Source organism: Podarcis raffonei, chromosome Z (assembly GCF_027172205.1).
Source record: "Podarcis raffonei isolate rPodRaf1 chromosome Z, rPodRaf1.pri, whole genome shotgun sequence".
Taxonomy (NCBI): domain Eukaryota; kingdom Metazoa; phylum Chordata; class Lepidosauria; order Squamata; family Lacertidae; genus Podarcis; species Podarcis raffonei.
The window spans coordinates 17280892-17300970 of NC_070621.1; the positions used below are offsets into that span (position 1 = coordinate 17280892).

General features: G+C 44.6%; 1 long non-coding RNA gene across 1 annotated transcript; it reads left to right on the forward strand.

The window, feature by feature from the left end:
* The first annotated feature begins 5864 nt into the window (after positions 1–5864).
* On the forward strand, positions 5865–19115 carry LOC128406613 (uncharacterized). The gene is made up of 3 exons (XR_008328542.1): positions 5865–6134; positions 12266–12382; positions 16469–19115. It is a non-coding gene; the product is annotated as an uncharacterized LOC128406613 (long non-coding RNA).
* Positions 19116–20079: the final 964 nt, after the last annotated feature.

Consider the following 20079-nt stretch of genomic DNA (forward strand, 5'->3'; position numbering starts at 1 on the left):
AAATGGACAAATGGGGTAACTTCCCTTTCCCCAATCTTCATCACATATTCCTATTCATATTCAAATTGACTTATTTTTTAAATCTTTATTTATTATATTCATAATCATCCTATAATTCTAGAGTTTGAAGGGAACACCCCCTAGGTGTTTTGGGTTGTTGTTTTTTGTTCATCCCCCTTTAATGCAAGAATCACAGCTAATGAACCCCTGACAGATGGCCAGCCAACCTTAGAAAGTTCTTCCAAATGTGTAGTTGTAATCGCTTTTCTTGTCATTTGGATCCATTGGTTTGGGTCCTCCCTAAAAAACTTGCTCCATCTTCCATGGGACAGCCCTGCAGTTATTGGCTATCATATCTCCTCTCACTCTCCACTTCTCTAGGCTAAACACTCCCAACTCCCTCAACTGTTCCTCTCAAGGCTTAGTTTCCAGACCCTCAATCATCTTGGTCGCCCTCCTCTGCACACGTTCCAGCTTGTCAAAATCCTTCTTAAACTGTGAGGCCCAGAACTGGAGACACTACTTTTCCAGTTCTACAATATCATTTTTTAAGTGAGGCGACTAGAACTGTATATTGTATTGTCCCCTATTTTTTTAATATTGCCAAACAGATCCATGCCCAAACACTAGACTTATTGAGATTTCTGGATGGGAAGAGTAGACAGTCATGCACCAAAATTCAGGGAACTTCAGGAACTGGCATACATTGAAAAGAGGTTGTGTTGTACAAAGGGCTAAGGAGACGCACTTCAATTCAGGTCACCCTTAAAGACGAACCAACCTAAGTCACACTCTCCAAAACAATACCCCAGATGAAACAGAGCCATCCACTTCTCCATATTCTGCAATGCAGGTTCCCGGTAAAGTGTATGGAAATGCAGTAATTGGGGGCAGAGTGTATATAGAAATGCATAGGATGGGGGGGGGCAGCATGTGAAAATGTATTTGGAAACTCCATTGTCAAAATGTGTATGTTGGGCAAAATTGGACAGGTGAGGCCTTGTTGATGGTGCCTCCACCAGGGGCTGCCTGGTTGGTGCTGACCTGTGACAGGGTCTCTTCAGTGGTGGCTCCACAGTTGCAGAATGCCTTCCCAGGGTGCACCTGTCTCCATCATTATTAACTTTCAGGAGTAATTTGAAAACAGTCCTATTTACCCCAGGAATTTGGTTGCCAAGGAACACTGTTCCTGGCAACCTTAAGATCATTGGATCATGATTTTCATTAATGTAGAATATTTTTAATTGTCATTGTTTGCTATCCTTGGGGAGGAAGGGTGGGATATAATTCCACTTGATCAATCAAACATGTATACATCTGAAGAATTTTGCACTTAAAATGCTGGTGGGTTTTCATGAGGGCTTATATAGGAAGCTCTATTGTACAGAGCTAGACCATGGGTCCATATAGCTTAGTACTGTTTACACAGACTAGCAGCAGCTCTCCCAAGATTTTAGGCAGGAGTCTCTCCCAGCCCTACCTGGAGATACTGTTGGGGATTGAGCCAGGCGTTTTCTGCTTGCAAGGCAGATACTCTGTCACTGAGCTTTGGTCATTTCCCAAAAGACCATGTTTGGTTTTAAATAAAAAAATGGCAAACCAATGAGGGAATGTGCATAATGGAACCAAAGACTGGAAGAGTGGCAAAACTGAAATGGACAGGTCCACTTGTTCCTCGCTGAGCACCTATTAAAGAGTTACAATTGGAATCGGCTCGCTCTCCTCCCTTCCACAACCCTGGCAAATTCTTAGCCATCTCTCCCCCCCCACATTTTGCTCCTTCTTCCTGGGCTTCCTGCCATGCATGTCTGGAATACATTATGTACCTCGTGCTCGCTCCCCCCACCCCAGCTTGTCAAGCTGACTTTCCTTCTATCTTCTCCTTGGAGTCTTTTCTCAAGGCTCAGAAAAGCTTTTCCTGAACCAGCAAACCAACCCCCACTTTCCCACCAGTTTTCTTCTCGGCTGCTAAGATCTGATCGCCTGTCTGAAGGTGAATGTGGTGGCAGTGGTAGAGAAATTAAGCAGGACACTGAGATACTTCCTAACTCCAGATCTGATCTGATTTTTTAAAAGAGAAAATAAATTTCCTGCAAATGCTCACTTGGATTTTTCAGCTTGAAATTATTAATCCTCCACTTTGTCTTGGGGAGGAAAACACACACACACACACACACACACACACACACACACACACACACCATGTCTGAATCAGCCCCATTCAGACGCCTCATGTCTGAATGTGGTGGCCCAAATTTTAATTGGCCAAACATCTTTGCCCTGTTTGTCCAAGTCTCCTGTTCCCAATGTTGGTGGGTGTGCTCCTGTGGATGTCAAGTGATTGAAATGAAATTTGGTGAGCCTATTCAGGTCACAGGAGGTCTTTTGGATTGGAAGATGTGCTCCCTTGAATCAAATCCCTGCTCCCTGCATCTGATGCGGAGAGGAGAAAAGTGAAACCAACAACAGGAACCAGGTGTGGTCCCTGCCATGGGAGTCCTGAACTATCCAAGCACAATTAATCTTTTCAGTTTTTATATTCCTCACAACAGTTCTGCAAGGTGGATCAGTTGAACCCATTTCACAGATGAGAAAGCAAATGCCTCTTTGTGATGTTTTAAACTGCAAGTCTTCATACGATGAATGGCTGGTTAAGATTCAGTCTGTGGGATCAGTCTGAGTACAGTAAAGGTAAAGGGACCCCTGACCATTAGGTCCAGTTGTGGCTGACTCTGAGGTTGCAGCGCTCATCTCGCTTTACTGGCCGAGGGAGCAGGCGTGCAGCTTCCGGGTCATGTGGCCAGCATGATTAAGCCGCTTCTGGCGAACCAGAGCAGCGCACGGAAACGCCGTTTGCCTTCCCACCGGAGCGGTACCTATTTATCTACTTGCACTTTGACGTGCTTTCAAACTGCTAGGTGGGCAGGAGCAGGGACCGAGCAATGGGAGCTCACCCTGTTGCGGGGATTTGAACCGCTGACCTTCTGGTTGGCAAGTCCTAGGCTCTGTGGTATAACCCACAGCGCCACCCGTGTCCCTATTTCCTGGTTATGTGCCTCTGGGAAATTTCACAAATACTGCATAGAGCAAGAGGGGATTTCCAGACTGGAGGGCCATGTTCTGTCATTGGTGACCCTCTGGGGGCCACATGCCAGTGGTGGGTTGGGCTGGAGGCAAAGTGGGCAGAATATTGGATGTGGCTTGCCCCTTTTGCACGAAAGGTTACGCGCCAGGCCTGCAAAAACCAGAGCCACTTTGAGAGAAATAGGGGGAAGGGGTGCATTCTCTCCACATTCGTTGCTTATCCATTATCCCATCTCTTCCAGTTCCTGCTCCCCCACTTCTAAAACGTGTTTATTTACACATTTGGAGCCCCTGGAGAGAAAGGCACATGGAGAAAGCTGCTTGAGAGGGGGCAATTTTAAGGCAGGAGGAAGGGGTACATAACCCTTTCCCCACCTGTCATGTCTCCACCCCCCCCCATATTTTCCTGGTCCTGTCCCCCATTTTCATGTATGTTTAAATACACATTTTGAACCTCTTAAGCTCAACCCACTTCCGGAAAACAGCTTTCAGGGAGGTCATCTCTTCCATTTCCTGCTCTCCCACTCCTAAACTTTGGTTTAAATACACATTTAGAACCTCTGCAGGGGTAACAGATGCTTTGGGGAAGGGGTGATCCAGAGCGATTCCACAGCAGGGAGAGAAGCGAGTTACACACTACCCCCTCTCCTATGTCATTTGCTGTTTAAGAGTCCTTTACCAATCCTATATATTACCGGGGCGGGGGGGGGGGCGAGCAGCAAGGTCACTTAGGTTGCAAGCCTACCCCGCACTTTCCTGCAAATAAAGCTTCATTGTTTACTTCTGAGTAGACCATGATCAAACCAGTTGGGAGCTTCAGACCCAAGCAAGAATTTGAGAACCTGGAGTCTCCGATCCAATAAAATCCAACACTCTTCTTTGAGGCCCCCCCTCTCCCCTGCCTCCTCTGCTCCAGAAAAAGTGGAAAGTCGTTCCTCCAGAAGTAGGAGTCTTGCATGAAACACCCCCTTTAGTGGTAATGGGGAGAGGATTAGCCCGCTTTGGGAAATGAAAAGTCAACTGTGGACTCCACCCCCCCCCCATAAAAAATAATCTGGATCTCTTTCGCAAACTTGAGTTGTGTGATAACCCCCCTTCCTTCCTGTATGGAGTTGGCGGGAGGGGTTTTTCTCTCTGTGTGTGTGTGGGGGGGGGGTGTTGGCTCAGCGCCCTTCATTGTCTTTGCAAAACAACACCCCCATTTTATTTCCTTTCTCTCCCTATTCCCAGGGCTTACATGCACTCTCTGCATCTCCCCCTCCCTCTAACACACACCTATTTTTCGGTGCCCCCCCCACAGCGCCTTCAATAATTAATCGCCTGGATAAATAATAGATGCCGTGTTTGCTTGGGTGTTTTCTATTCCACCCCCCCCCCCCGTTTCTCCACCCGCTATTTATTTAGGCTTGCAAGCCCTTCCAGCGGAGCCAACCCCGTTACAAAGCAACAACCCCTTTACTTCCGAGTAGACTCACTTCGCTTGCGCGCACACACACACACTGCATGCAGACAGACGCATATATAATATTCTCCTTTGCAGCCTCCTTCATTAAGGGTAGCAATGGTATTTTATTTTTGCAGGGGTAGGGGGAGGTTTAAGGAGGGCGGGGGGTGGAGGGAGAAGGAAAAGTGCAGCTGAAAAGCATTCCGGGGAGATAAAGGGCTGGTTTGATGTGCGTTCATGTGGAGGAGCCTTTTCTCCCCTCCCTCCCGCTTCTCTTCTTCCCCTTCCCGGAGAGAAGGTTGGCGCCAGTAGTCTGGAACTAGGCTGACAAGCTTTTGAGTTATAGAAAAAACGGAGGAGGGGGGGTGGAAGGAGACGGAGGACGAGAAGGGGGAGAGAGGCAGGCAGGCAGGCAGCTGGTGTGTGGATTACTTCAAGGGAGAGAGCAGGAATAAACACAAACACACTCGCGGAGCTGGGGAGGCGAAGGGAGAGGTCAGGATTGGAACCCGCGGAGGAGGGGGATTTATGCAGGGTTTTTAAATAAAAAAATAAACAACTAGGGCTATCAATGGGTACTAACCATGGCTCTGCCTCCAAGGTTAATGGCAACAATTTTTCCGAATTGCTGTAAGCCATAAGAGGGGAGAGGTGTTACGCTCAGGTCCTGCTTAAGTTATTATTTATTGAATTTATATACCGCCCTATACCTAGAGGTCTCAGAGCGGTTCACAGTGCAAATGAACCGCAGGCATCAGTTTCTTCAGGCATCAGATTGGCCGCTATGATAACAGGATCCTAGACCAGATGGGCCACTGGCCTGATCCAGCGGGTTCTTCTTACGTTCTTCGGGTTTGGGGAAGGGGGCGTGGCTTAGTGGGTAGAGTATCTGCATACAGATTGTTCCAGGTTCAGCCAACCAAGTAGGGCTGGGAGAGAGACCCGCTTTCAAAACCCTGGAGAGCTGCTGCCTCTCAGTGCAAATAATATTGTACTAGGTGGACTGATGGATCCGAGTATGAGGCAGTTTCTTACTTAAGTCACCCCTTTATTTTGTACCATGGGGTCTGGAACCTTGTATTATTTTGGAGGAAGGTCCATTCATTTCTATGGATTGCATTTAACTACATCTTCCTCAGAGTAGACCCATTTAAATAAACGGGCCTAAAGTAGTCATGGCCATTAACTTCAATGGGTCACCTCCAGCATTGAATACCATCCTATGATCTTTCGAGGTTGGGGCTTATTATGGGGTCAGTGCTTCTCATACACAGAAATTATTCACCACCCTGTATTTTGTTTACCCCGTTCCTCTCTGTTAACTTTCCTGATGGGGGAATCCAACAAATGAAAGAACACCAGCACAACCACCATGTTTTTCACAGAGCAGACCCAATGAAAGTAGCATATGTAACTTAGTCATGCCCATTAACTTCAGTGGTTCTACTCTGAGACTGTGTACATTCCCTTTAAAGCATGCTCAAAGCATACCCCTCCTCGAATGCTGGGAACTCCAATTTGTTGAGGGTGCTGGAATGGTAGCTCTCTCTCTTGAGGTGCAAACTGCAGTCCCCAGGATTTTGGGGGGCAGGAATGTGCTTTAAAGGTAAGATGTCTATGCAGCTTGTATGACCCCCCAAAAACTGCATCCTACAACTCGTTTGCAAGATTGTGACAACCTATTTGCTGTATTGAAAAATAGCCACAACCACCCCTAGTCTGCAAGCACCTTTGGATTGGCTCCATGGGATTTTTTTGAGGGGAGGGGGGTGAATCAAAATACTGAAAGTGAGGAGAGCAGGCTAGTTTCTCATAAAACAAATTAGAGTAAGAATATGGCCTATGTATTTTGCCTCATATCTCAGCTTCTGTAAATCCTATAAAATTTCTCTCTCTGTATATATGAAATATGGGGATGGGGGTTCATTGCAGGTGTGGAAAATGCTCCCTTTGCCCTACCTTGTCTGAGGCCTAACCTCTTGGTTAGACACACTTTGGTTTGAACCCTCAGCTGTGATATTTTTTTAGACCCATTTATTGGGGAGGACTCAGTGGGCTTATCTGGGTGCCCACAGGAATTTTTCCAGGGATGGGGTGGAGTGGTTAGAGTGCTGTTTATCAGGATTCAAACCCCCGCCAGGCCATGAAGCTCACTTTGTGAGACCTTGGGCAGAGCCATAGATAAGGTGATCTTGTGCCCCTGGCAGAACTATCCCGATTGCGCCCCCTAGCCACGGACAAATTAGCTCTTCTTTCTGCCTCTCCTCCAACCCCCTCCCCTCCACCCATTCAATTCACCCTCTATTTATAACCATTTAATAATGAATATTTATATTTATGGACATATTTTTAGCTGATTTTGTGACCCCCAATCACCTGTGCCCCTGGCGGGAGCCCACCTTACCACCCCCTAGCTACGGCCCTGACCTTCAGCCTTTTTTCATGCTAACCTACCACACAGGGTGATTGTGGGAATTAAATGAGGGCGATAACCACATATGCCACAATGAGCGCCTTGGGAGAAAAAGAAGGGATATACGTTCTGTAAATAAAATACAACAACACATACATTAAATAATAAATAAATGTAAACTATGGAAAGGGTTAATTTCCCTCACAACAAATGAGATTGCTGCCTGCAAATTTTGCCTCATACCTCAGCTTCTACAAATGCTAGAAACTTACCTCTTAAAAAAAAGGAGAGGGGAACTGGGGTTTATGGTTTATTTTGGGGGGGGGACTGCTCCCTCCCGCCCTCTCCTGGAAACTCACACATGTGGGGTGTGTGAGCCACATTGGGGTGTGTGGAAGAACATTTCCAGAAGAGTCATGAAAATTTTCGAAAGAGAAAGAAACAAAGTTGTGTGCTTTTCTGTCCTCCTTAAAACACACACACACACACAGCCTGAGGTTGCAGGCTTGGAAAAGAGCTGGCTTCACAGGGACTCTTGGCTGAGGTTCAGCCGAGCCATCCCGGGAGGACATTCCTTTCCACTGAACACGGCTGTTCCCCTCTCTCTGCCTCTTCCCTCCCTCGCAGAAAACCAAACTGAGCAGGCTTGGCTCCCTCCATTGCAGTCCAGCTGCTTGCCTCCCACACCTCCAAAAGCTTGCCCCGACTTCATCTGCAGAACAGTCCACTAGATTTAAAAGCCCTGCTTGGCTTCTGGTCAAGAAGTGGTTGAGTCCCTTTGTGCTGGGGCTCTAGAAGGGACTGTACTACTAGGAGCTTGCTGGGGGAAGGTTCACCTTTATAAACCCCCCCCCCACATTCATTTTAAATTTTTATTTATTTCACAAAATTTATATACTGCTTGATGGTAGAAAACAAACAATAATCTTTTGAAAGCTACCTAGTTTGGTGTGGTGGTTAGAGCACCAGGCTAGGACTTGGGAGTTTGAATCTCCTCGCTTGGCTACGAAGGTCAGTGGGGGTCATTTGCTCACTCTCAGCCTAACCTACTTTGCTGGGTTGTTGTGGGGATTAAACGAGGAGGAGGAGAGTCTCTGGAGCTCCATAGAGGGGAGGGGGATATAAATTCAATAAATAAATGCCTCAAAACAGTTTATAAAAAGAAAACAATAGAATTATTTAGTAAAAACAGTTAAAACATTCAGAAAATTAAAACCAGTCATGAACTAAATACACACCAGCATACTAGATATCTGAGTCGGCAACAATGACTGTAAATCACACCAACTCATTGCAAATAGAAAGCTAGCAGGAAAGGGAATAAGATAGGGTCCACATCACTCTTCAACTCCTGGGCCAGGACCTCAATACAGCCTGAATGAAGCGAGTGGCAATGATTTTTTTTTATAAGATATTTATTGAAACTTTCCACTTTAATACATTAAAAAATCAAAAAACAAAAAAACAAAAAAGTTAAAAACACATAAAGTTTACAATCCTTATTTTTCTATAACATATTTCCCTGACCTCCTCACACCTCCCCTTCTTATATTCCAATTCAAATTGTTAATTCAACAAGTTCTTATCCCCAATTTTTGACCTTTTTCTATTTAGTTCATTTTAAAAAAAGCCAATTTTACCTTATAAACATCAATATTTATATATCAATACTCATTCTTAAAACCACTTTCTAAAGTCGACCCAAATTCCCTTCCACGACTTCCCCAATTTTCATACGAATAGCAAAACAGAGTAAAAGCAAAAACAGATTGTAATTATGCACCCTTTGGATCCCCAAACTCCACCCCCCCTTTCCCGGTTTCAATCCCCAACAAATGTCCATCAGTCTTAATCTACTATCAGCCTGGAGATCTCACGTCCGAGGCTCTTAATTCTCTCTCAATTCCTCTCTGCCGGTTTTTTTGATAGTCCTTAATATTAAACACCAGATCTCGGAGAAGCTCTAGCCGAATGGGATCCATGTTTCTTCCAGCCAGACCTCCATACTTAAAAGTGGAGCCCGAATCTTGTTTCTTACTCCTTTCAAGTCCAAATGTCCCCAAAGCTCCAACTTCCACCTTAATCAGATTTGTAATCCTTGGATCTTCAGACCTCCACATAAGGAGATCTCTCCGTTCTTCAATCTCCAATTCAAACCAGATTTTCAACATCAAGTTCTTATTTTCCTTTGTAGCCATCATGTCAGGCCTCTGGCTCTCCTTTGTCATCTGCAGCATTACAGCTCCTCCTTCCTTTTCCTCAGGAACAACATATATCTCTTTCTCCACACTCTCAAAGTTCTCAAGTTTCTCTTCTTGTCCAGCTGCATGGACTTCCTGAGTCAAGTCCTTATCAAATTCAATGAGTTTATTTACTGTTAAATCCAGAGTTGCAACATTTGTAGCCAAAACATCAATTTGGCCTTGTAACTTTCCCAAGAGAACAAAAACTCTGTCCAATTTAGCATGTATTTTCCCTCTAGAGGGATTTTGGTTACTTAAAATTCCTTCCAGTTCAAATCCAAAAGTCAAGTTAGTTTATATCAATTCTTCCTTGTTTCCAACAAATTATAACCAAATTGTAACAAATATAACCAGCAGAGACAACAGAAACAAAGTTCTCTTTTTCAGTCTTGACAGCTAATTTGACAGCTGTCAAACTCTTCAATACCTCTTCAACAGGCTCTCTCACGGATCACTCCCGGGTCCGGGGTGGCGGCACTTCAGCTCCCAAAATTAGCTCTTATCCTCCAGTAAAATTACTTATGCTGCCAAATCGTGAAATTAATGTCTTTTGCCCAATAAACAAGAAAAAATTATCTCGACCTTAGTTAGCTGATCCTTGCTTTAGATTATTTGCAAGACGGGGAGACGGACTTCCTGTTTGCGCCTTCCCCGATTGTGCCTAATTCAAAAAATTTTTTTCTTTGTAAATCCAATTTCCGTACTACTCACGGGTTGTTGCTTTTAAAGTCCAATTGTTCACAAGAAGAAGTCAGCGCTCTCTGACCATGGCATGCGGCTTCACTCCGCAGGAGAAGCAGTCGACTCTCAGCACCGCGCCGCTCACCCCGTCCCCCGTTCCGAAGCCTTTAAAAAGCTCCTTCGCGGGTCGGGGGGGCGCAAATGGTGCCCGCCGAGTCACCAAGTTCACAGGCTTCACCGCCTGTGATTTCTGAGGGTCCCCGCATCGCCGCCGCGGCAAGACCCAACTCCTGCGGAGCCGATTCCCTCCGGAGCTCGGAGGGAATCCGCCATTAGCCGATGGCGCTAACCCGGAAGTCAATGATTTTAAAAAGTATGGAAATCTCTCACACAGGAGACAATTATGGCCCCCAGCCTGGATGGCTTTAAAAGTGGATTGGCTGAGGGCTACTAGCCGCAGTGTCAATGCTCTACTTCCATGGTTGGAGACAGCAATGTTTTTGAATACTAGTTGCTGGAAATTACAAGAGGGGAGAGTGCTCTTGTGCTCGGGTCCTGCTTGCAGGTTTCCCACCAAAATGGGCCCCCTTTGGCCTGATCCAGCAACCATTATTTTCTTATGGTCTTACATTTCAGTTGAATATGGATCCTGTATTTGAAATGATTGAAGAATACAGGATTGGAGAATCTTCCTGCCTTTCTGACATGTGCTAGCTTTCTACTAGCAGGGAGTTTTGTTGTTTGTTTGGGTCCAAGAGGGAACATCAAAAATTGCCGTCGTCCCCACCAGCTAGAAAGGGTATAGTCTACCTTATCACTTAGGTCTCTACCAATAACCTCATCCTACTGGATGTGCAGTGCAGGCTTAAGAAGTCTGCAGTCATAATAGCTGCGGAGGCTAATCTGTGATCCTCCAGCCCTCATCACCCCTGGCTGGGGTTGATGGCAGTTGGAGCCCAAAAATATCTAGACCCATCACCTAGATGCTTAGTTGGGATAAACCCCATTGGTCTTTCTTCTAAGAAACCATGCATGGGATTGTATTGAGGTGTCAAATTGGCCAAAAGGGGGCATTATTCACCCCCTTCTTCAGCCAAAGGTTTCCACTTACAGATCAGGGGAAAGAACAAACATGCAATCTTAAAAGACAAGGCACAAAGGGAAAAGAGATTTAGGAGGGAGGAGGAACTAAGCAAACTCGGACACAAGTTATTAGCTACAAGTTCTTCTAATGGCCAGCAGGGGTGAGGAAGTTTAAGGAGAGGAGCACCTTTCAGCTGCTCTGAAAGAGAGGGACAACGATACACGCATTTTTCTCTTCCTTGCTTTGCTGTAGCCTCATGAAACGGCTGGCAGACATTCAGCTGAACAGATTTTGGAAGGGTGCAAGCACAGAGACAGCTTCAGCTTTACAGGAACATCATGCAACTTCCCTCTCCCAATCTTGGGTTGCCAAACTTGCTAGACCCCTGTGGGCGCATCTGGGTTTTGGACTGAGAGCCAGGGGTGCCACCGCTTGTGGTCCTGCTCTTCTGATCAGCCACAATGAGAGAAAAATGATTTACCGTATTTTCCGCTCTATAAGACGCACCAGACCACAAGACGCACCTAGTTTTTGGAGGAGGAAAACAAGAAAAAAAATATTCTGAATCCCAGAAGCCAGAACAGCAAGAGGGATCTTTGCGCAGCGAAAGCAGCGATCCCTCTTGCTGTTCTGGCTTCTGGGATAGCTGCGCAGCCTGCATTCGCCCCATAAGACGCACACACATTTCCCCTTACTTTTTAGGAGGGGAAAAGTGAGTCTTATAGAGCAAAAAATACGGTACCTTTGCTTGATTGTAGTAAAGCCTCTAAGCACATTACGATAAATATTAAAATTATCTATCAAAAGTGGTTAAAAGTAATTTAGACAGTTAGAAATAATTAAAACCAACCATTAAAAAGATTTAAACTTGTCAAGATCTTTCAGCTTGGCAGCACCTATGCTTTGGAACTCCCTGCCTATTGATATTAGGCAGGTGCCTTCACAGTACTCTTTTCAGCACCTGCTAAGAACATTTTTGTTTAGGCAAGCCTGCCCAGGTGCTTAGAAAGTTGATGTGAGTTTTAATCTGCTTCTAGTCTCTTGCTACTTTAACTTTTTGAATTTAAAACATTATGGTTGTTCCTTTTCCTTATTCATAATTTTATTGCTTTATGTTTTTTGCAAGCTGCTTTGAGGGTTTGATTTTTGGGTGGGTTGTGTTTTTTTTTACCATCAAGCTATGTGCTTATACATTTTATGAAATCCATAAGTAAAATAAATAACATCAACAGTGAGTGTAGCTGCCTAATGTCAACAAGCACTGAGTTTCAAAGAATAGGTGCCGCCGGACCAAATTTTCCCGTTTCTCTCTCCAGGTTAATTTCAGCTCAGTCCATCTGGAAGAATGATCTGCAGGTGGCTGGTTCAAGACCTGTTGGTACTCAAGGCAGAAAATCCAAATGGCTGTTTCCTCCCTGCACAGAAATTAACAGGTGGCATGATCCACCAGGAAGTTATCCTGCACAGCACCCTGTGATGAAGCAGAGATAGGCAGCAATGATGGGCTGCCACTTATTTTGCAACAGGTACCATGCTATCTCTGTATCCCCACTGCCGCTTTTATTTTTATCCTTACCTGAAGCTTTGTTGCCCGTCAGAAGAATCAGGCACAGTATAAGGCAGGATCGGGGCAGGTTATGAAGAGGGGGTCCAGTAGCAGTGTGTGCGAGGACCATCAAATATGCCAGTTTTGCTTCTCGTTTTTCCTTTCTTAAATTCTGTTCTCCTCATTTCCATGTCAGTTTGCAATTTCTCTCTAAGCCCATGTGAAAAATTTTCAGCATTTCAGTGTGAATTTCTCCTAATATATACATCTTTGTATGGCGTTTTTGCCTAAAAGGCACATTTCCCCCTCAATGCTGATTTTCCATAACACAAGAAGAGCACTTCTGAATCAGGCCAAAGGCCCATCTAGCCCAACATCCTGTTCCCACAGTGGCCAGTCAGAAGCATCTTCTGGGAATTCAGGGAGTTCAAGGCTACCAGTGGCTGCTCACCAGGATGGCTATGCTTTGCCTCCACAGCTGGAGGCAGCAACACTTCTGAATACAATTTTCCTGGAAACCACAGGAACGGAGAGTTGCTCTTGTGCTCAAATCCTGCTAGTGAATTTCCCTTTGGGGCATCTGGTTGGCTACTGTGAAAAGAGGATTCTGCACTAGATGGACTAGTGGTTCTTACATTATTACAAGCAAATTTCTCCCATCTATTCCATCCCCCTGTCTTCTTCCTTCTGGATTCCAGTTCAGCTAGGAGAATTTCTTAAAATGATTTCCAGAATTAGGGCACGGGCGTTCTGCCTCATCTTTCCGTTCCATCTGTTCATTTGCATCTTCTTCTTTTTTTAAATCCTCTGGGTTACCAAAGCATGCGTGCGCATTGATACCACACTGGAAGGGGGAAAGGAAGGCGGTCTTGATGTGATTTTATTGCACACAGGGCTGCTTTCAGACTCTTTCCTGCCTTTGTTTTTATAGGGTTTCAGCAAAGCATGCCTGGTCTCCTGCATGTTGGTAAAGAGCATGAGTAAAAGAGGCAGAGGGAAGGGACTCTAACCTGTACAGTACTCTGTACAAGATTCAGAAAATTTGAAAATGAAATAACATAGGTTACCTAATGCAGGGCTGGGTAGACATCAGGTCTACCCAGGATTCCCTGTTATGATGTCCACATCATAAAACACATATAAATCACATGGACCCCACCCCCACAAAAAAGGAATATTGGGAACTGTAGTTTACCACTCCGGCAGTGCTACAATTCCCAGCACCCTTAACAGACTACAGGATTCTTTGAGGGAAATTTTATTTATTTATTTTCTTATTTATTTCATAAAATTTATACACCGTTTGGGTTTTTTTAAAGCAGTTTACAAAAAATATATAGCAATAAAAGTATCAATATGAAAAAATTTAAACAACAATTTAATACTTTCAAAAAGTTAAAATAACAGTAGGTTAAAAACATTGAAACTCGTATCAGCTTTCTAAACATCTGGGCAGGCTAGCCTAAACAGGCGCTGAAAAGAGTATAGTGAAGGCACTTGCCTGGTGTCAACAGGCAGGGAGTTCCAAAGTGCAGGAGCTGCCGCACCAAAATATCAGTTTCTGACAAATTTAGAACTCCAAAGTTGAGGTTTGGGGTTTCACATTTTCCTCATGATAAACGAGTGACAAAGAACAGCCCTGGGCTCATTTGGGAGGAAGGGCGGGATATACATTTGAAAAGATGGCTGTAGCTCAGTGGTAGGACATCTGCTTTGCATGCAGAAGGTCCCATGTTTAATCCCAGATGGCATCTTCATGTAAGTCTGGGAGAAAACCTTGTCTGAATGTCCAAAGAGCTGTTGCCAGTCAGAGTAGACAATATTGAGCTAGATAGACCAATCTCTGAATCAGCAAAGGACAGCTCCTTATTTAAATCATGCTTTTATTTAGAAACGATGAGGACTAGAATCTTATTTTATTTTGGAGGAGGGGCCATAGTTCTGTCTCTGAAACCCCAGAGAACCACTGTCAGTCAGTGTAGAGAATAGTGAGCTAGATGGACCAGTGGTCTGACTCAGGATAATGTGACTTCCTCTGCTTCTATTTAATACAGTATTTTATTCAGAAACATGAGGACTAGAATCTTATTTCAGTTTTAGAGGAAAGGGTGAATGTCAGTCGTAGAGCATCTGTCTTGCATGATGAAGGTCCAGGGTTCCATCCCCAGTGACATCTCCCAAGTAGGGCAGGACTGAAACCCTGGAGAGCTGCTGCCAGCCAGTTTGAACAATACCAAGCTGACATCACAGTTTGAGAAGTATATTCACAAGCTGGAATGTGTGCAGCCAAGATGATAAAGGGTCTGGAAACCAAGCCTTATGAGGAATGGTAGAAGGATTTGGGCGTGTTTAGCCAAGAGAAGAGAAGAAGAGTTTGGATTTGCTATCCCGCTTTATCACTGCCCTAAGGAGTCTCAAAGTGCCTAACATTCTCCTTTCCCTTCCTCCCCCACAACAAACACCTTGTGAGGTAGGTGGGACTGAGAGACTTCAGAGAAGTGTGACTAGCCCAAGGTCACCCAGCAGCTGCAGGTGGAGGAGCGGGGAAGCGAACCCGGTTCACCAGATTACGAGTCTACTGCTCTTAACCACTACACCACACTGGCTCTGTCCTGGCTTCTAATTTTATCCTGAAATGTCCCTATTTTCCACTACACCACACTGAAGGCTTAGAGGTGCCTTCATAACCATCTTCAAGTAACTGAAGGGCTCCCACATGGAAGATGGAGCAAGCTTGTTTTCTGCTGCTCCAGAGGGTAGGACCCAAACCAATGGGTTCAAATGACAGGAACGGAGATTCTGACTAAACTGTAAGTGCCTTTTGACTGTTGAACGGGCTCCCTCAGAAAGTGGCAGGCTCTGCTTCATTGGCGGGGCTATTTGCATGTTCTTTTTCTTACTTTTAAGGTATTTTGTGCTTTTTATTATCTTGCATTTTTATGTTTTGAACCATCCTACAATCTATGGATGAAGGGCAGTATACAAATTTAATAAATAATAAAATAAAAGTAAGTTGAGGTTGGATAGCCATCTGTCATGGATTTTTTATCTATGATTCCCGCATCGCAGGAGGGTTGGACAGGATGACCCTTGAGGTCCTTTCCCACTCTACAATTCTATGATTTTATGTGTCAGGGAATCAGTTCAGATAGAATAGCAGTCTGAGCCGATACACAACACCTCCCTGTTCCCCAGATACAAACTACCACAAGCGGCTCCCCCTTGAACTGCTCCCCATCACTGCACTTCTCCTGTAAGGCACGTCCCCAGGGGAACCGTAGATTGAATCCAGCGCTCTCTATTCATAGGAGCTTGGAGATTCTCCACGCAGGGCCTCCGTGGCAGATGAGTGAGGGGTTGCTTGCCGCACAGATTGTTGCAATCGGATTCCCCTGGTGGTGGGTCAGTAATTTTGAAGAACTCTGCTCTGACACATCGCAGGGAAGTGGTAAGGTCTCCCAGCACAGCCTCTCCTGGCTCAAAGGCCACTTTCCACGTAGGACTGTTCTGTTTTGTTTTAGAGGAAGGTGGCAACGATCTCTCTTCCTCGCACCAGCTCCCCATTTGTCTGACTACAGACATCAAAACATTTAAAGAGAAGGCTGGTCCGCTCCAAGAAGAGACCAGGCAGCATTCGTTTCACCAAGACTTGATGTGGGATCAAACCTTCTCAAAAAATTTGCCATGATAGGTCCTGCCATGTTTCCATTGAAAATACCATAATGCTAGAAAAATGCAACCTGTGTTGCTGTTAGAAGTAGTACGATTCATGCAAGATGTTGGCAACTAATACACACACAATAATTACCAAAATAATTATGCATTCTTTATCAATCTTCTGAGAAAAATACACAAACTTATGCAAAGCCACAGAGACTTGTGAACTATCCAACCTGAGATGAACTTATAATGTCTGATTCCAATGGATTTTTCAAGTGCTTAACTCAGTCTTTTGTTTTCTTTAGCTTTTTAGGTAAGTTCATGAAGATACCAACAAAAGATAAGTTCGATGTTGTTCACAATACCGAGAGATGCTAGTGAAGTTGTAGATGGATGTTAATAAAGTTGTAGACAGGGTGCCGGCGTTTCGCACCTGTTTCGCCCTGGTAGTCCAAGTAATCAAGATCTTAAGCCAAGAAATTAAGCCTATGAAATTGAATATCAAGATACATATCAAGGCTTTGAGATTAGACCACTGAAGAAGCCCGGAAAACTACCTTGGGAGTGTGTTACCTGCAAGCCCCAGTAAAAGGGCCCCATCAGGGGTGAACAGCGGCCTCTTGATTACTTGTGTGTATATTAGTCGTCAATGTGTTGCATGAATCGTACTACATGTTTCCATTGAAAGCATGGAAGTAGCCCTGTGGTTTTAATTTCCAGAGTGGACAACTGTGCTGGTCTGTTGCAATGCAGAGAAGCTTGAAAATTACAATGTTCCTTGGGGCATAAGTCAGTTTCCTCTTTCTTGGGAAAAGTTTTGGTTAGTTCAATAGTAGGATACCTACTCTGCATGCAGAAGGTCCCAGGTTCAACCTGTAGGTTCTCCTGGTAGGGCAGGGAATATCCCCTATTCAAAACCCCCTAGAAATCAGCTGTTAGTCCATGTAGGACCGCTAGTCTGACTCTGCAGTATACAGTAGCTTCCCATGTTCTTGTTTAAATTGGCCTTAAATTCAGAACAAAGAGAACTGGAATCTTACTTCATTCATAGGGGAAGGGTTGTCACTCCTTGGCAGAGTGCCGTCTGCCTTGCATGTGGAATGTGAACTCTTTATTAGTTGCCAGGTCTTTATGTCCTGCACAGCTAGAAACATGCCAAAATACAGTTTTCACATTTTGCACTTGCCATTTGAGGAGAGGATACTTTAATACCCACCTTCAGTTATCGTGTGGTAGCATTTGCAGAAATGCTAGGGAGTACCTGATCTCAGACAAACCCGTGTCAGGAAAGAAGCCTCCTGGTTGCTAGAGGAAAAGGGCAAACTGCAGAGGTTCCAAAGACTACTAGAAAATAAGACAGAAGCAATACTGAATAGGAGGAGAGAAAAAAGCACTTTAGAACTCCTAGATTCCTATTGCCTGATGTGCAAATTACTCACTTATTAATCACAGCTCATTGGCGAATAACTGTGACACATGGAAGCAGGTCGGCTCATTTCACAAAAGTCACTTAGGAGCATAGTGTTGGTTTTTTGTTCTGTATTTGGTTTAAAAGTATAAAATAAAATAAATGTATAAAATAAAATAAAATAAAAAGGAGTGTTACCTGGATTCCTAGATCCAGTTTTAGGGCAAGTACTCTTTGGTGAGAGAGCCCCAGCCGAGATTTAAAATCGCAAAATATGCAGCAAAGTAAAATGCAGAAATATAGGCTGTTATACCTTTAAAATATGCATTTCTAAGTTGCTTACAAAGTTCCCTTCTTCCTTAGCATAGAAAGAGACCACACATTTGGTTTAAAATGGTTTACTTAAACTTCAAAGGTCATGTGCTTTTCCATGCAGCAGCAAGAAAAGTCAAGCAGTATAACTTAGGTTTTTCCAAAATGATAAAATCAGGGGCGCCGACTTGCCCCCCACATTGCAGGGGTGCATCATGTGATGCGTTATGTTACATGTCATGTGATTTGTCTCGTCCACACCTAGCACATGAGCTGGAATATGTGGGTGTTCTGCTGCTGTGATGCTGGCGCTTGTGTGCTGGGTGGGGAATGGAGAACATGCAGCTGGGCTCCGCGTTTGGTCTCCTCCTCCCCGTGTGACATTGGGCGGGGAGGAGGAGGCATAGCAGGCCACAGGATTTGGGGAGAGCCCAGCCCCCACCCTGAAAAATGGGGGAGGGAGGCTGAAGACCCATCAGTCCCCACCACTTGGCACGCCTGGATAAAATGTTTCTAAATTATTTGTATAGAAGCACAAAGATGGCTTGCTTAAGCCACATGGTGTAACCTTGGAGCATGCAGCTTAGACCTCACATGGTAGAAGTGAAAGAAAAAGGTTTGGTAACCCTTCCTCCCAAGGTAAGAGGCAGAGACCTAGCAAATTCCATCAGGACAGCTTACTCTATGGTATTAACCCCTTCGTGCATTAGAGTGAAGCATATTGGTTATATGAAGCTAGATATCCTACCAATACTGGCACATTCTGAATCATCATTGAATTGTAGAATTGGAAGTGACCCCAAAGATAATCTAGTCCAACTCCCTGCAATGCAGGAATCACAACTAAAGAATCCCTGACAGGTGGTCATCCAACCTCTTCTTAAAAACCTCCAATGGAGAGCCCACCACCTTCTGAGGGAGTCCATTGTCAAACAGCTCTTACCATCAGAATCCATTGGTTCAGGTCCTGCCCTCTGGAGCGGCAGAAAACAAGCTTGCTCCTTCTTCCATGTGCCCTTCATTTATTTGAAGATGACTGCCATATCACCTATTGGTCTTCTTTTCTCCAGGCTAAAGATACCCATCTCCTTCAACCATTCCTTACAAGGCTTGATTTCCAGTCCCCTTATCATCTTGGTTGTCCTCCTCTGCACATGTTCCAGCCTGTCAGAACTGGACACAGGACTCTAACTGTAGTCTGACCAAGGCAGAATAGAGTAGTACTATGACTTCCCTTGAGTTGCTTCCTAGTTTTCTTTTGGGGGGGAGAGGGTGGGTGGGTTTAAGAGACTTGCTTAAAAAAGAAAGAAAAACCTTCTGCCTGGGCACACAAATTGGATGCCTTAATGGGTGCAGGGTTGGTGACCCCTGAATAAACCTTCTAAATAAAAAATAAATATATATAGTAAGAATCCTGGGATAAGACTCATCCATGTGTTCTTGTTGATCATCAAATTTCTTGGTAAAACTGACATGAAGAATTAAAAGCCAGTCATAAACCCCACAAAACCTAACTCTCAAACCATATTAATTTATACAGCAAACAGAGAGAGCTGAGTCCAACTAAATTCTACACAGAGTAGATCCATTGACTTAATGACAACTCTCAGAGCGGCTTAACAATCAATCCCAGGAAACTCTGAGGGGAATGAAGTGTGGGGTGGGTGGGTGTCCCCTAACAACTTTCAGCATCCTTGACAAACCACACTTCCCAGGATTCTTTGGGCGAAGCCACAATTATTTAAAATGGTAGAAAAACTGCTTTAAATGTATACTACAGATGAGGCAGTGATGGCCACCAACTTGCATGGTTTTAAAAAAGGATTAAACAAATTTGTGGAGGAGAGGGCTATTGATGGCTACTAGCTACAAGGGCTATGCTCTGCCTACACCATGGAAGCAATTAATAATTCTGAATACCAGTTACTGGAAACTTTGGGTTTGGGTCCTTCCTGTGGGCTTCTCATTGGGGCACCTGGTTGGCCACTATGAGAAGAGAATGCTGAACTAGATGGGCCACTGGAGTAATCCAGCTGGCCTCATCTCACGTTCCTAATAAAACAGATTATTGGAGTGGGCAAAATCTTGTGTGACACCTTGTGGCCTAGCCACAACCTGTCTGTTATCCTTAGAATACCCACAGTGCTCTTCTCTGATGAAACCAAAGACACTGGCAGCACCTTTACAGTCAAAGCAATGCTGTT